This window comes from Schistocerca americana, chromosome 2 (genome assembly GCF_021461395.2).
Source record: "Schistocerca americana isolate TAMUIC-IGC-003095 chromosome 2, iqSchAmer2.1, whole genome shotgun sequence".
In the NCBI taxonomy this organism is placed as follows: Eukaryota; Metazoa; Arthropoda; class Insecta; order Orthoptera; family Acrididae; genus Schistocerca; species Schistocerca americana.
In genome coordinates, this window is record NC_060120.1 from 306,723,629 (window position 1) to 306,739,912 (window position 16,284).

Consider the following 16,284-nt stretch of genomic DNA (forward strand, 5'->3'; position numbering starts at 1 on the left):
TGCTACACCACGAAGATGACGTGCTACAGACGCGAAATTTAACCGACAGGAAGAAGATGCTGTGATATGAAAATGATTACCTTTTCAGAGCATTCACACAACGTTGGCGCCGGTGGCGACACCTACAACGTGCTGACATGAGGAAAGTTTCCAACCGATTTCTCATACACAAACAGCAGTTGACCGGCGTTGCCTGGTGAAACGTTGTTGTGATGCCTCGTGTAAGGAGGAGAAATGCGTACCATCACGTTTCCGACTTTGATAAAGGTCGGATTGTAGCCTATCACGATTGCGGATTTTCGTATCGCGACATTGTAGCTCGCGTTGGTGGAGATCCAATGACTGTTAGCAGAATATGGAATCGGTGGGTTCAGGAGGGTAATACGGAACGCCGTGCTGGATCCCAACGGCCTCGTATCACTAGCAATCGAGATGACAGGCATCTTATCCGCATGGCTGTAACGACCCCTGAGGCAACAATGGGGACGTTTGCAAGACAACAACCACCTGCACGAACAATTCGACGACGTTTGCAGCAGCATGGACTATCAGCTCGGAGACCGTGGCTGTGGCTACGCTTAACGCTGCATCACAGGCAGGAGCGCCTGCGATGGCGTACTCAACGACGAACCTGGGTGCACGAATGTCAAAACGTCATTTTTTCTGAGGAAACCAGTTTCTGTTTACAGCATCATGATAGTCGCATTTGTGTTTGGCGACATCGCGGTGAACGCACATTGGAAGCGTGTATTCGTCATCGCCGTACTGGCGTATCACCCGGCGTGACGGTATGGGATGCCATTGGTTACACGTCTCGGTCACGTCTTGTTCGTATTGACGGCACTTTGAACAGTGGATGTTACATTTCAGATGTGTTACGACCCGTGGCTCTACCCTTCATTCGATTCCTGCGAAACTCTACATTTCAGCAGGATAATGCACGACTGCTGCCCTGGCCAGCACATTCTCCAGATCTCTCACCAATTGAAAACGTCTCGTCAATGGTGGCCGAGCAACTGGCTCGTCATAATACGCCAGTCACTACTCTTGATGAACTGTGGTATCGTGTTGAAGCTGCATGGGCAGCTGTACCTGTACACGCCATCCAAGCTTTGTTTGACTCAATGCCCAGGCGTATCAAGGCCCTTATTACGGCCAGAGCTGGTTGTTCTGGGTACTGATTTCTCAGGATCCATGCACCCAAATCGCGTGATAATGTAATCACGTGTTAGTTCTAGTATAATATATTTGTCCAGTGAATACCCGTTTATCATCTGAATTTCTTCTTGGTGTAGCAATTTTAATGGCCAGTAGTGTATTATTCTGCACTTTTTTGTTCGAACTGCAAATATCTTGTTGACGTTCTTGACAGAGAATTGTTGCCACAAAAGAATTTGAGGAGATGGAGTCGGATGGTTGTGGGAGATGGTTCACCAATAAGCAGTGGGCATCTTACCTTGGAGTACATATGTGAAATAGCGAAGTGTGGAGACGAAGTACTCTTAATACGGGACATTGTGCAATACTTAAAAGTGCCCAATTGTAGCTTATACAGGGGCTGGACAAAAATTTCGAAAAGCCGTGAGAAATGCATGCTTGAATATACATGTAGGTTCCAGCCAAGCCTGCAGACTGCGCTGTTTTTGTTTGACAACAAACAGCGCCTGTACGAGGTCCCCAGTAAGTTGCAAGTTTCGGTCGTGGCCAGAGCAGTGTTCTGTGTACTCGTGAATGCGACCGTAGCGGTCGCGCGTTCCAGACTGTAGCGCCTAGAACCGCTCGGCCACTCTGGCCGGCCCGAATGTTACACTTGAGAACATTTTCGGCACCAAAACAAAACGAAGGGAGTTTACGTACCGGGAGTGAAATATCGCGGGGATTCGGTGATGATTTGGACAGCCATAGTATGGTATCCCATGGGCCCCACGGTTAGGTTTTAGGGACCATTTGGGTTGAGCCGGTCCATCCCACGGTACAATGTTTGTTCCCAAATAGTAATGCTGTGTTTCAAAACTACACGGCCCCTGCTCAAGGCACCTCGCAGCGTCTAGGACTGGTTTTGTGAGCACCTGGATGAAATGTCGCATCTCCCACGCCCACCAAGGTCACCAGATCTCAATATTATTGTGCGTCTGTGGTCTACTTTGAAGAGAAGGGTGCGTGATCGCTATTCACCTCCATCATCGTTACCTTAACTTGACACTACTTTGCAGAAAGAATCGTATAAGACTCCCTAGAAAACCATACAGGACCTGCATTTATCCATTTAGAGGGGACTGGAAGCTGTTTTCAATGCCAGTCTGTCTCCTACACCTTTTTAGTCTGTATTGTGTTGTGTTTTTAGTGTTTTCATATCTTTGTCCTATCCCTGTGTATCTCATCTCATGTAGAAGAATGATAATATTTTTGTTACTGCATCTACATCTACGTGATTACTCTGCTATTCACAATAAAGTGCCTGGCAGAGGGTTCAAGCTGTCTCTCTACCGTACCACTCGCGAACGGCAAGCGGGATAAACGAGCACTTAATTTTTTCTGTACGAGCCCTGATTTCTCTTGTTTTATCGTGATGATCATTTCTCCCTATGTAGATGGGTGCCAACAGAATGTTTTCGCAATCGGAGGTGAAAACTGGTGATCGAAATTTCATGAGAAGTCCCCGTCGCAACGAAAAAACGTATTTGTTTTAATGATTGCCACTCCAATTCACGCATCATGTTTGTGAGACTATCTCCCCTATTTGGCGATAATACATAACAAGCTGCCTTTCTTTGTACTTTTTCGATGTCATCCGTCAGTCTCACCTGATGCGGATCCCACACCGTACAGCAATACTCCAGAATAGGGCGGACAAGCGTGGTGTAAGTAGTCTCTTTAGTAGACCTGTTGCACCTTCTAAGTGTTCTGCTAATTAATCGCAGTCTTTGGTTTGCTCTACCCACAATATTATCTATGTGATCGTTCCAATTCAGGCTATTTGTAATTGTAATCCCTAAGTATTTAGTTGAATTTACAGCCTTCAGATTTATCTCACTTATCGCGTAATCGAAATTTATTAGATTTCTTTTAGTACTCATGTGAATAACTTCACATTTTTCCCTATTCAGGGTCAACTGACACTTTTCGCACCATACAGATATCTTATCTAAATCATTTTGCAAGTCGTTTTGATTATCTGATGACTTTACAAGACGGAAAATGACAGCATCATCTGCAAACAATCTAAGAGGGCTACTCAGAATGTCTCCTATGTCGTTAATATAGATCAGGAACAATAGAAGGCCTATAACACTTCCTTGGGGAACGCTGGATATTACTTCTGTTTTATTCGATGACTTTCCGTCTATTACTACAAACTGTGACCTTTCTGACAGGAAATCACGAATCCAGTCGCACAACTGAGGCGATACTCCGTAGGCACGCAGTTTGGTTAGAAGACGCTTGTGAGGAACAATGTCGAAAGTCTACAGAAAGAAGTTAGGCTATTGGAAAACTACTGTAATCAGTTAAATAAATACCAATAGATTCAGTTACCCAGAACCAGTGCAATAAAGTCATACAGAAAACGAGGGGAAATTCTCACATTTCCCGTTTCCCTCCTTCACTGCAACAGTAAACTGAGCATGTTTTCACCACCAGACACTGAGGAGCTCTCATCACCAAACATTTTTAATGATTAATACTTCAGGTAGCTTCTCCAATATCTTTTTGTTTGTGCTAATCTACTACTATTTGTGTAACTCCCAAAAAAGAAAGCAGATATCAGGAATCTTTCCCCTCCATCAAGGACGAAATCCACATTTGGAAGAAAAATTCATCTTTAGCAATAGTAGATCACTTTAGTGTGTAACCGTAAATAGCTGCATGCCAACCATTATTACACAGTAGACTGCATACATTACGCCGCGCGGAGTGGCCGCATGGTTTGAGGCGCCTTCTCACGGACTGCGCGGTCCCTCCTGCCGGAGGTTCGAGTCCTCCCTCAGGCATGGCTGTGTGTGTTGTTCTTAGCATTAGTTAGTTTACCTTAGTTTAAGTAGTGTGTAAGTCTAGGGACCGTGACCTCAGCAGTTTTGTCCCTTAGGTACTCACACACACAGTTTACATTACTCAATGGCAAAAAGTCAAATGGTAGCATCCAAAATGCATCCTCTGTATACTTTTCGGAATATCTTTGACGTGCCAGAGCTAAGGACTTAATTGCAATCTAACAATAGGAATATCCAAAGATCTGCAAGTAATTAAAATCTGTAAGTATCAGATAGAAGGATAGAAGACACATTCTGAGGAGACATCGTCACATTTTTCAGTAAAAGCTTAATTTTTACTGTATCATAACCCTCAGTGTGACGTTACCAAAAGTAATGGACTGTACAGCAGCAGAAATATCAGATGCCATATTGTACGAGGGATGTTCGGCAAGTGATACAACACTTTTTTTCTGAAAGCAGGTTGGTTTTATTCAAGGTTCCCCACCCTTTTGCCTACAAAACCCTATTTTTAACACAATCTTCGTTCAACGCATCGGCCTTACGCCACCTTACAGGCAGGCATTGTATGCCCGTATCGAACCACTCTATTGGCCGACGCCGGAGCCGACGTCTTGCTGGATCAATAACCTCCCCATATCCATGTATTGGTTCTCGCTGAGTACATCCTTCATTGGGGCAAACAGAAGGAAGGTGCGAGATCCGGGCTGTAGGGTGGATGACGAGGAACAGTCCAACAAAGTCTTGTGGGCTCCTCTCGGGTCCACGGACTTGTGTGAGGCCTTATATAGTCACAGAGAAGGGAAAGTTCGTTTGCATTTATGTGGCGAATTACAAGCTGAAGTCGTTTCTTCAATTTTCTGAGGGTTGCACAATATATTTCCGAGTTGATCGTTGCACCACGAGGAAGCACATCAAACAAAATAATTCCTTCAGGGTCCCAGAAGACCGTCGCCTTCAGTTTACCGCCTGAGAGTGCCGCTCTGAACTTTTTCTTCGGAGGAGAGGTGGTATGGCGCAACTCCACGGATCGCCGTTTCGCTCGTTGGTCAAAGCGGTGAAGCCATGTGTCATCGCCTGCGACGATGTTTGACGAAATATTGTCACGATCAGCCTGGTAAAGCGCAAGCAATTTTGCACAATGCTCCTTCTTCGCTCTTTATGATGTTCCGTTAGGCGGTAAGGAACCGAGCAGGTACACAACGCTGAGTACCCCCATTTGTGGACGAGTGCGTCAGTACTACGAAGTGAGACGTCCAGTTGTGCAGTGAGGTGTTTAATTGTGACCGCCGATCACCTCAAATGAGAGTGTCCGCACGTTCCAGCTCTGCAGGAGTCACAGCTGTGTGCGCCGGCCGACATGCGGGAGATAGGGCCGGTTCACGCAACCTTGTTGCGATGATGGCAGGAGCCTAGCCCAACGATTCTCAGGAAACATTCTGCAATCGCCTATTAATATCTGCGACGCTCTGGTTTTTCCCAAAGGAAACTCAATGACAGTTCTCTGCTTGGAATGCACGTCCGTTACAGACGCTACGTATAGGACTGCCACCTCTCGGAACGTCATGAAACTGCAGGGGCTCAAGCAGAATATTCCACGATGTCCCTCAGCAAATTCCGTATTTTTTTCAACCGAAATTGGCCGAGAAAAAAATGTGTTTAATTACTTATTGAACGCCGCTCGTACATTGCTCCTGCTGTTCCTGTATGACGACATATTTTCCACTCGAGTACACCCGTGATAGATAAGAGCTTCCTTCAGAACGGCCAAACTGTTTCAATAATTATAAGTGATTGCAGCCTTGACTTTAGATTAGACCAAGGTAATATCGCAAGACAGGAGAACAACTGGACTTTATCACGGAAGGATTCAGATTGCTCTGTATCGGCACAACAGGCGAGGCATGGCAATATCTCTATTAACCAATATTGCACAATGTGGATCACTGTAGACTTTCTCGGCGAAACCGGTAACCTCCTAAATATTCGAGTTTGCAGCCTAGCTAATATTGTCGTTTTACGCAACATTACAACAGTCTCCTCATCTGCCGTAACATCGTGTAAAGCAATTATAGCAACTTGTCTATAAAATTGGAAATCTGGAGATTAGTTTTCAAACGTCGAAAACCTTAAATTACAAAGCTCGCCTTTTTACAGGGTGCCACTGGTAGTCCTACTGAGCGGTGACATTATTACTGTAAAATATGTCATTTGTTATCGCATCTCAGAAACTGATCTCGTATTCGGTTTATTGTGAGCGTTTAAAGAAAAAAATGTGATAAAATTGAAGTAATGGACTGTGTAACATGAAGACTTCCGTTAAATAATTTTTGTACATTTTCGTAAAGCATAAACCGATTAGTCCCGAATCTCTTCGTTCAACTTTTGGTCATCAGTCATCTTTAGAAATGTTTACGCCTGGTTTGCGGGATTTCGTCGTGGTCGTACTACTGTCCGAGATTAATTTGATAAAGCGCTACCAATCCGATTGTTGTTCAACAAAACAAAACAAAAGAACTATGTCGTGTGGAACGTGATTCAAGAAGACTGTGTGTGGCTAACCACGAGAAGGAGGGATCCTTAGGGATATTGAAGGCATGTTCGATTTCCATTAATGTTTACCTGTGGAAATTATCTGCTCTCGATGAACTCCGCTCCATTTGACGGTAGCTCAAGACTGGTTCGTGTCAGTTGGCACCTACGGAAATGCTCAAAACATACAAGCGAGGTAACAGGATATGAAATTTGGATCTATCCGAACGAGCCGGAGCCTGCGCAGTAATCGACTGTTTCGTTCCTTCAGGTGAACCGAAATCAACGAAAGTAATTCATTTCCAAGATAATGGTAGTTTGTTTCTTTGGCAACGGTAGACATGTCACGATCATTGCTTTAGAGGATCGAAGTACAGTTAATACTGAATGGTAAGGTTGCGACAACTTGTTTACCACAAGTGGTCGATGAGATAATGAAAAAAAAAAAAAAAACTCAAAACGCCACGACGTGGCAATGTGATACAGCACGTCAGACGACTGATTACAGCTGTTGCCGAAGATAAAAATTGAATCAATGTCTCATTGCCCTATTCGCCAGATTTATTGCTTAACAACTGCTTTTTGTACCGTCATTTGAAACGACAGCGATTTTCATCACCTCAAGAAATTGTTCAATCATTTCAAAACCATCTTTATGGTGCACTGACTTCAGAGCTGAAGAAATGTTTGGAGTTCATTCGTACGCATCTCAAAGTATATAAAGCTTAAAGAAGAATACTGTAAGAAAGAGAAAGAGAAATTTCGACGTCAACTGCAATCTGGCGACAACTGATAATTTGTGCCATGCAGGGACTCGAACCTCGATCTTCCATTTACCACTAGCGGTCGTTTTAACCAGTTCGGCTATCCGAGCACACGTCCCGTCCAACCCAAATTCCCACATGTCGCACACTACGTATGTAGAGTCCCCCTATCCATTACCCTCTCTGCTCGGAGTTCCCACAAGAGATTAAACGAAGAATGCGTCCGCACGGAAGGTATCATTAGTTGCCGTCAAGAATGCAAATATTTATATGCGTGGTGTCTGTTCTTTCGGACAATATATGCACCTTGATGGCAAATAATGAGACTTTCAGCATGGATACACTCTTCGTTCGACCTCTCGCAGGAATCAGATGAGGCTACAAGCAATGATGGTAATGGACAGGGGACACTACGTATGTAACGGGGAACATATGAGAATTTGTGTTCGACGGAAAGTATGCTCGGATAGCCGAAGTGGTTAAGGTGATACCTTGCTATAAGCGGGAAATCCGAGTCTCTGTCGGGGGCAAATTTCCACTTTTCGCCTTTTATTGATGTCAATGTCTGACTGCAGCTAATGTCAGAATTTCTCTTTCGTCATGTATATATAGGACTGTGGGATCACGTCCGAAAGAACAGCCGGCCGCCGTGACCGAGCGGTTCTGGGCGCTTCAAATGGTTCAAATGGCTCTGAGCACTATGGGATATGGGACTTAACTTCTGAGGTCATCAGTCCCCTAGAACTTAGATCTACTTAAACATAACTAACCTAAGGACATCACACACATCCACGCCCGAGGCAGGATTCGAACCTGCGACCGTAGCGGTCATGCTGTTCCAGACTGTAGCGCCTAGAACCACTCCAGCCGGCTCTGGGCGCTTCAGCCCGGAACCGCGCGGCCGATACGGTCGCATGTTCGAATCTCGCCTCGGGCATGGATGTGTGTGATATCCTTAGGTTAGTTAGGTTTAAGTAGATCTAAACTTGACCTCAGATGTTAAGTCCCATAGTGCTTAGAGCCATTTGAACCGAAAGAACAGACACCATAGGCATAAATCTTCTTTCACTATTTCCGCGACTCCCGTAGGTTCTGTTGGTTGTCTTAGCGAGCAAAACATCAGCTGAACACACGAGAGATATAGGGGGCGCTTCCTACCTGTGTGTGATGGATGTGGTGGCGACGTGGATGGCGGCCGCTATGTGGTCAGTGTCGATAGCGCGCCCTACATATATTTGTGTGTGTGTGTGACTTATCGCTGCGCAACTCCTATCAGAGCAGGCACACAAACGCAGCTATGGGCGGTAGATCACAGCCACTCAAAAGATATTAGCTAACCGATAGCCATTAGCGCTCAATTGACACATTCATGGTTATGTCATGGATATTTTTTACGATGCAACCGTCACACCAGTTTCACAAGATTGCGATCGAGATCCACATGATATCCTGGATACGTACTAAAAGGTCAAGAGCATGTGTTTAAAAAAAGCAATGACGGGAAAACGTTTTCTTTTTGCATCGAGTCGTTCGTATTATCACAAAATAATGTAGAGAATGCCATAGACATGATAAGCGAGATGGAGGTGACAATCTTTAAAACAAAGGATGTTTTCGCTGCAGTGAGGTCTTTTCCCGAAATTTCATTTCCCATCAGTCTCTTCCGAATGTCAAAGTATTTTGTTGACTTCCGCTACACAGGGGGAAATTACCGTGGTGACAAAATACGTGGTGTGTCTAAAAAGTTCGGTGGATGGTGTCAGATCTGAATGGCAACTTGGCACATGTGTGCGTCCATGCGCATGGGTCTTCAGAGACTTGAGGAGAATCGATACACGGCATGCACTGCAAGTGGCTGGGTGTGTATACAGACTGCGACCAGTTGAACGTAGTCAGCGTGAGAGGAAGTGTCACAGCGCAATGGAGTAACGTGTAAACATCAAGTTCTGCTACAAATTGGGGAAGACTCCAACGGAGTCACATGGAATGTTGATGCAAGTGTACGGGAGGGAAGCCGTGAGCAGCAAATGTGTTTACGAATGGTTTAAACGCCTTCTTGAAGGAAAGAAAACAAATGAGGATGAGCCACGTTCAGGTCGGCCATCGGCAAGCAGAATCCCAGAAAAGATCGAGAAAGTGCGACAAATGCTGGAGCAAGATCGGACTCTCAGATTGATTGCGGAGGAATTGGGCATTAGCAAGGACACGGTGCACACTATCGTCCGCTATGATTTGGGTAAGCGGAAGATCTGCTCTCCATTTGTGCCGCACAAGCTCACAGACGAGCAGAAAGAAAAACGGATGGAAACTGCTGGTGATTTCATTTCCATGTGTAACCACGATCCATTGCTTCCGAACACCATCGTAGCGGGACATGAGACATGGTGCTACCAGTTCGATCCGGAATCAAAACGGCAATCGATGTCATGGTGTTTACCGTCTTCCCCACGACCAAAAAAGAGCCATCTGCAAAAATCCGAGGTGAAAACACTGTTGATCGCCTTCTTCGACAACAACGGCATCATCCACAGGAATTTGTTCCTGCAGCTCAAACCATTAATGCTGCATTTTACCAGTCCGTTTTGTACCGATTGCTACAGCCTATCCGGCGGGTTCGGCCAGAGTTGCACAAGACTTGAAAATGAGTGCTGCTCCATGACAATGCCCCTGCACACACCGCGATCTATGTGCTCCAATTTCTAGCGCAGACGTTGGTAACCGTTCTTGAATTCCCTCCATACTCCCTTGATCCAGCTCCTGCGGACTTCTCCATGTTTCCCCGCTTGAAGGTGGCCATGATAGGTGGACCTTGTGCGGACGAGAATGCCATCAAAGATCGTGTGACAGCCGTTCTGCGATCGATTCCGCAGGAGGCCTTTGCTGATAGTTTCCAGAAACTGTACGAGCGTTGCCAAAGGTGTGTTGTAGCGGGTGGCGACTATTGCGCTTGTATCTTTTGTTTTGTTTGTTGTCTGATAGCATTTACCGAACATTTTAGACACACCATGTAATATGAATCAGAAAGATTGAAGGGTCCAGTCTCTCCACGTGATATACGAAATTGGAAGGGTAGAGAAATAGTCTGAAAGTGTTTCCATGATCCTTCTGCCAAATGGTTAATTGTGAATTGCAGAGTAATTATGTAGATATAGGTATAACTGTTTAACAAAACATACCGTAACACCGTCTCCTCTGTACTTCACTGTTGGCACCTATACATAATGGCAGGTAACGTTCTCCAGGAATTCACCAAACCCCAACCCTTCAGCCGGATTGCCACAGGGTATGACGTGAAACAACACTCCAAATTACTCGTTTGCAGTCACTGACATCCCAGTGGCCCCCTCAAGTGTCGCTTCACACTGACTACAGAAAAGGGCGGCTTCTGAAGAGCTGCTCGACCATTGCACCCATTCTTTTTAACTCCCTATCGTGCTAGCTGGATGCTGGCAGCTCTTGCCTATTCAGAGGTGATTCCTTCTGCTGATTTCATGTGACTTTTTACAGCCTACCTCCGCAATGATCGACGGTCATCACCAAGAGCCGATTTCGGCAACTTTAAAAGTGCTGATATGCCCCTGATGGATTTGTTCCTCAGATGATATCCTATGACTAATCAATGTTCGAAGTCAGTGAGTTCCCCTGACTACCCATTCTGTTGTTATTGCTTCACTCCTGACAAGACAATATTCCACACTTCCTTTTACACTCATGGGTCTGCCTCTCATGACATCTAGTGGTCAATTTCACATTCCATATGGGTGTAAGGTTCATTTTGATCAGATGTTCTATTCTTGGAAATGTTTCGCGAACAAATCATTTATGTTGATTTGAGTTCATCTTACTCGTATAACGACCAGACAGTCGATTTATTCCTAGTTTCTGCCTGTACAAATGTATCCAAATTTCGTCTCCTGCTAACACACTACAAACAAATTTCATGTATCGTATGACACACGTTTTCAATGTTTGGTTACACAAAGTGACACGGCCGGAAATGCAGCAAGGTGCAATTACTCCATTTGCTACCCCTCTACAGATAAGAAGGCTCTTAGGAACAGTCAGTTTTTACCAGAGACACATGCCAGAAGTAGATGCATCTCAGGCACGCCCAACTGCAGCTTTAGAAGGCTACAACACCACTGGTCACAGCTCACTGAGATGAACTACCGAAATGCACCATACCTTCGAACAGCTAAAGGCCACCCTATGCAAAATGCTTCTTTAGGCACTATATATATATATATATATTACGAGGTTTAATCCAACAATGGAAAATCCGGGATGGAATAATGACAACAGTACAAAAAGGATAGATTGCTGCTCACTGTATAGTGGAGATGTTGAAATGCAGACAGACATAACAAAAAGATTACTAAACATGTAAGCTTTCGAGGAGAAAGCCTTCTTTGGAAATACACAACACACACATACACATTCATGCAAACACAGTTCGCACGCACCATGTTCCTGGGGCATCCTGCCAGGTGGTCTTTGCTGCAGCTGGGTGGTGCCTGTGGTGAGAGCTCCTGTTCAGAGTGGGTGGCATCAGGGTGAACAACACATGATGAAGCATAGTACATCATCTCTTGCTGGTGGTCAAATACCAGCAGTCTCGAAGCGTTCACGGGCTCAATTCAACAGATGGAAGTACAACCCCAAATTGTTCCAATCCCTGACCACACCATGGATGGAACGTCAGGCTAAGGATGGCAGCAGCTCTTATTCGTCCCAGTACCTTGTATGTTCGAGAGCTGATGGGGAATCTTTCATGACGATGAAGCCTCAGTTTTTTGTTGAGCATTTAGAGGACAAGTTTGGGGAGTTGGGAGGCTTGTCCAAAATGAGATCTGGGTCAGTCTTGAAGAAGACAGCATCCTCTGCCCAGTCATGGGCGTTTAAATACGGTCCAGGGTATCATATTTCACAGGGAACGTCTTTTGCAGTCCGATGATGAGCTGCAAGCCAATTTAGAATGGCGAGGTGTACATTTCGTTCAGTGTGTCCACTGGGGTCTAAGAGATAATCAGGTTGCCACTGGTGCCTTCATCTTGGCCTGAGAAGGTCAAGGTGATGGTCTACCGCTGTGATGTAAAACCCTATATCCCTCCCTCAATGCGGTACTTTAAATGTAGGAAGTTCAGTCATATGTCTTCCTGCTGCACTTCCAGCATCACATGTCGAGATTGCAGACGCCCATCACATACCAATACTCCATGTGCCCCGCCTCCCATCTGTGTCAACTGTGGAGAGCACCATTCGCCTTGCTTGCCAGACTGCAGGATTCTCCTGAAAGAAAGGAAAATCAGGGAGTACAAGACCCTGGACCGACTGATCTACACTGAAGCTAAGAGGAAATTTGAACACCTACATCCTGTACGCATGACATCCTCTTACGCCACCACTACAACAGCTCTAGCCCCATCAGCTCCACCAAACCCAGTCACTTCTCAGAGCCAGAAGACTACACCAGCCCCATTAATGGTGGGGGGGAACTTCCCTCCCTTTTGCTCCTGCACCATCTACTTCCTACTTCAGGAGCAACTCCCCCCCCCCCCCCCCAACCATCGGGGACATCCGTCCCCACTTCTAAGACAGAGATGTGTACAACTTCTTCGGCTGCTCTCGCTAGAAAGCGGTCCCTTGGGTCACTCCCTTCCCAGGTTTCTGCTAGTGGGAAAGATGACACCTGCCAGGGGCTGAAGAGCCCAAAAGCAGCTCGTCATGGGGCTTCATGCTCATCCTCAGTCCCTGAGACTGAATCAGTGAAGTCCTTCCAGCCATGGAAACCCAAGGAACAGCTTGAGAAATCCAAAAATAAGGTCCACAAGACCAAGGGAATCGTGGTGGCACAACCGCTACCTCCAAGCTCTGTGTCTGCGGATGAGGTGGAGATTTTGGTGTCCGCTAAGGACCTAGATCTCGCCAGACCCTCAGACAAAATGGATATAGACTGCTCAGGCAATAAGCCGGTGGCAGCTGGTGACCATGAGGCATAAACTGTCTCATTGAATGTTCCATGCCCTCCTAGTCTCACGATGACGTCATCCTCCAGTGGAATTACGGAGGTTTTTTCCACCGCTTGGCTGAGCTATGGCAACTGTTAATCTTTACACCTGCTTTGTGCATTGCCCTCCAGGAAAGCTGGTTCCCAGCAATGTGGACCCCTGCACTCTACAGCTGTAAGGGATACTACAGGTACCTTAGTGACTGTAATCGAATGTCAGATGGAGTTTGCGTTTATGTCTTAAACTCAGTCTGTAGTGAACCTGTGCCCCTTCCAACCCCTCTTGAAGCTGTGGCTATCAGAATAAGGACGACGCAGGAAATAACTGTCTGCAATGTATATCTTCCTCCAGATGGTGCAGTATCCCTGAATGTATTAACTGCACTGATTGATCAACTCCCTAAACCTTTCCTACTTTGGGGAGATTTTAACACCCATTACCCCTTGTGGGGTGGCACTGTGCTTACTCGCCAAGGTAGAGATGACGAAACTTTACTGTCTCAGTTCGACATCTGCCTCTTAAATACTGGGGCCGCCACACATTTCAATGTGGCTCGAGGTAGTTACTCAGCCGTTGATTTATCAATTTGCAGCCCAGGACTTCTCCCATCGATCCACTGGAGGGAACATGACGACCTGGTAGTGACCACTTCCCCGTCTTCCTGTCATTGCCCCGGCGTCAAGCCCACGGACGCCTGCCCAGATGGGCTTTAAACAAGAAGGACTGGGAAACTTTCACCTCTGCTGTCACCATTGAATCTCCCCCACATAGGACCATCGATGTGATGGTTGATCAGGTGATTACAACAATCGTTTCTGTGGAAGAAAACATGATCCCTCGCTCTTTAGGGTGCCTCTGGCAAAAGACAGTCCTTTGATGGTCGCCAGAAGTCGCTGCAGCAGTTAAGGAGCGTCGGCGAGCTCTACAGCGGCATAAGCGGCACCCTTCCCTGGAGCAGCTCATAGCCTTTAAACGACTCTGTGCTCGCGTTCGCCATCTTACCAAACGACGGAAGCAGGAATGTTGGGAGAGATATGACTTCATCATTGGGTGTCAAACGTCACCTTCCAAAGTCTGGGCAGAGATCAAACGTGTTTTCGTGTACCAGACCCCCCACAGGTGTTCCCAGTGTTAACGTAAATGGTGTGTTATCTACCGACCCAACGGCGATTGCCGAGCACTTTGCCAAGCACTATGCTCGAGCCTCTGTTTTGGAGAATTACCGCCGGCCAGAGTGTCCGAGCGGTTCTAGGCGCTACAGTCTGGAACCGCGAGACCGCTACGGTCGCAGGTTCGAATCCTGCCTCGGGTATGGATGTGTATGTTGTCCTTAGGTTAGTAAGGTTTTAAGTAGTTCTAGGGGACTGATGACCTTATAAGTTAAGTCCCATAGTGCTCAGAGCCATTTGAACCATTTGGAGAATTACCCCCAAGCCTTTCGCACTCTCAAACGGCGGCTGAAAGGGAAAATCCTCTCGTTTACTACATGCCACAGTGAATCCTATAACGCCCCATTTACAGAGTGGGAGCTCATCACTGTCCTTGAACATTGCCCCGATACAACTCCTGGACCAGATCAGAGCCAAAGTCAGATGATTAAACGTATCTCATCTGACTACAAGAAGCATCTCCTCATCATCTTCAACTAGATCACGTGCGTCTTCCCATCATTCTGGTGCTCAAATCCAGTAAAAATCCACTTGATTAGGATAGCTATCGGCCCATCAGCCTCACCAACGTTCCTTATAAGCTGCTGGTACATATGGTGTGTCGGCAGTTGGGTTGGGTCCTGGGGTCGCGTGACCTACTGGCTCCATGTCAGGGCGGCTTCCGCCAGGATCGCTCTACCACTGATAATCTTGTGACCCTCGAGTCTGCCATTTGACCACAGTTTCTAGTTTTCGGCTGCAAAATCGTGTGTTATGCACTTCTGTCAGCATTGTACCGTTCATCCGGAACCATAACTTTACCTTAATGACGATCCACTCACCATAGTGGAGACATATCGATTCTTAGGACTGGTTTTCGATGCCCAATTGACTTGGCTTCCTCACCTCCATCAACTTAAGTGGAAGTGCTGGCAGAGCCTCAGTGCCCTCCGCTGCCTGAGCAACACCAACTGGGGTGGAGATCGCTCTACGCTGCTGCAGATCTACAGAGCCCTTGTTCAATCCCGCCTTGACTATGGGAGTTGGGTTTATGGTTCGGTGGCGCCCTTAGCGTTGCGTGTCTCGACCCAGTGTACCACTGTGGCGTTCGCCTATCGATAGGAGCTTTTAGGACGAGTCCAGTGACCAGCGTCCGTGTGGAAGCCGGATTGCCTCCATTGCAGGTTAGGCGTACACAACTGCTGGCCAGTTACGGAGCACACATTCGTAGTTCTCCTGTGCAACCGAATCACTGACTCCTTTTCCCACCCACGGCGGTTAATCTCTCGCATCAGCGGCCCTGGTCAGGGCTTCCAATTGTAGTTCATGTCAGATTCCTTCGTTCTGAACCGGAGTCCTTGCCTTTACCACCTATACTTGAGGTCCATTAACGTACACCTCCATGGTGTACAACTAAACGCAGCTTCTCATGGACCTTTCATATGGCCCTAAGGACTCAGTTAACTCTGCGGCTCTCCACTGCCACTTACTCTCGATTCATGACAAGTGGTTTACACTGACGGCTCGATGGCTGATGCTCATGTCGGCTTTGCGTATGTCCACGGAGGACATACTGAACAGCATTCCTTTCCCGATGGCTGCTGTGTTTTCACTGCTGAGCTGGTGGCTATATCTCGTGCTCTTCATCTACATCTACATCTACATCTATACTCCGCGAGCCACCTTACGGTGTGTGGCGGAGGGTACTTATTGTACCACTATCTGATCCCCCCTTCCCTGTTCCATTCACGAATTGTGCGTGGGAAGAACGACTGCTTGTAAGTCTCCGTATTTGCTCTAATTTCTCGGATCTTTTCGTTGTGATCATTACGCGAGATATATG

At 46.5% G+C, this 16,284-nt stretch overlaps 1 protein-coding gene across 1 annotated transcript in view; it reads right to left on the bottom strand.

Moving 5' to 3' along the window:
• The window catches only part of LOC124595950 (15-hydroxyprostaglandin dehydrogenase [NAD(+)]-like), a 70,256-nt gene extending 61,782 nt beyond the window's left edge, over nucleotides 1-8,474 (bottom strand). Inside the window, exon 1 of the mRNA XM_047134871.1 lies at nucleotides 8,444-8,474. The gene's annotated coding sequence lies outside the window, so the exon portion shown is untranslated. The remainder of the gene's footprint in view (nucleotides 1-8,443) is intronic.
• Nucleotides 8,475-16,284: the final 7,810 nt, after the last annotated feature.